Here is a 250-nt window from a genome sequence, read left to right on the forward strand (position 1 = left end):
GTATATTTAATAAATAACATCAAGTTATCAAATATAAAATTTGTTTTCCGAACATCATATGCAACTTTCTGATAGAAAATTGGTCTTGCAACATTAAAATTTCTTAAGGCCATACGCTATTTTTATAAAAAAAATTGCTCATTTATCGCTATTTTTTAAGGATGTAATAATTTTTTTCCTATAAGCATTGCCCTCAATTTATTTCCATTTTTGTCATTGTTCAATCCTTATTGATTTTAATATGATGCGT

This window comes from Arachis ipaensis, chromosome B03 (genome assembly GCF_000816755.2).
Source record: "Arachis ipaensis cultivar K30076 chromosome B03, Araip1.1, whole genome shotgun sequence".
NCBI classification, from domain to species: Eukaryota; Viridiplantae; Streptophyta; class Magnoliopsida; order Fabales; family Fabaceae; genus Arachis; species Arachis ipaensis.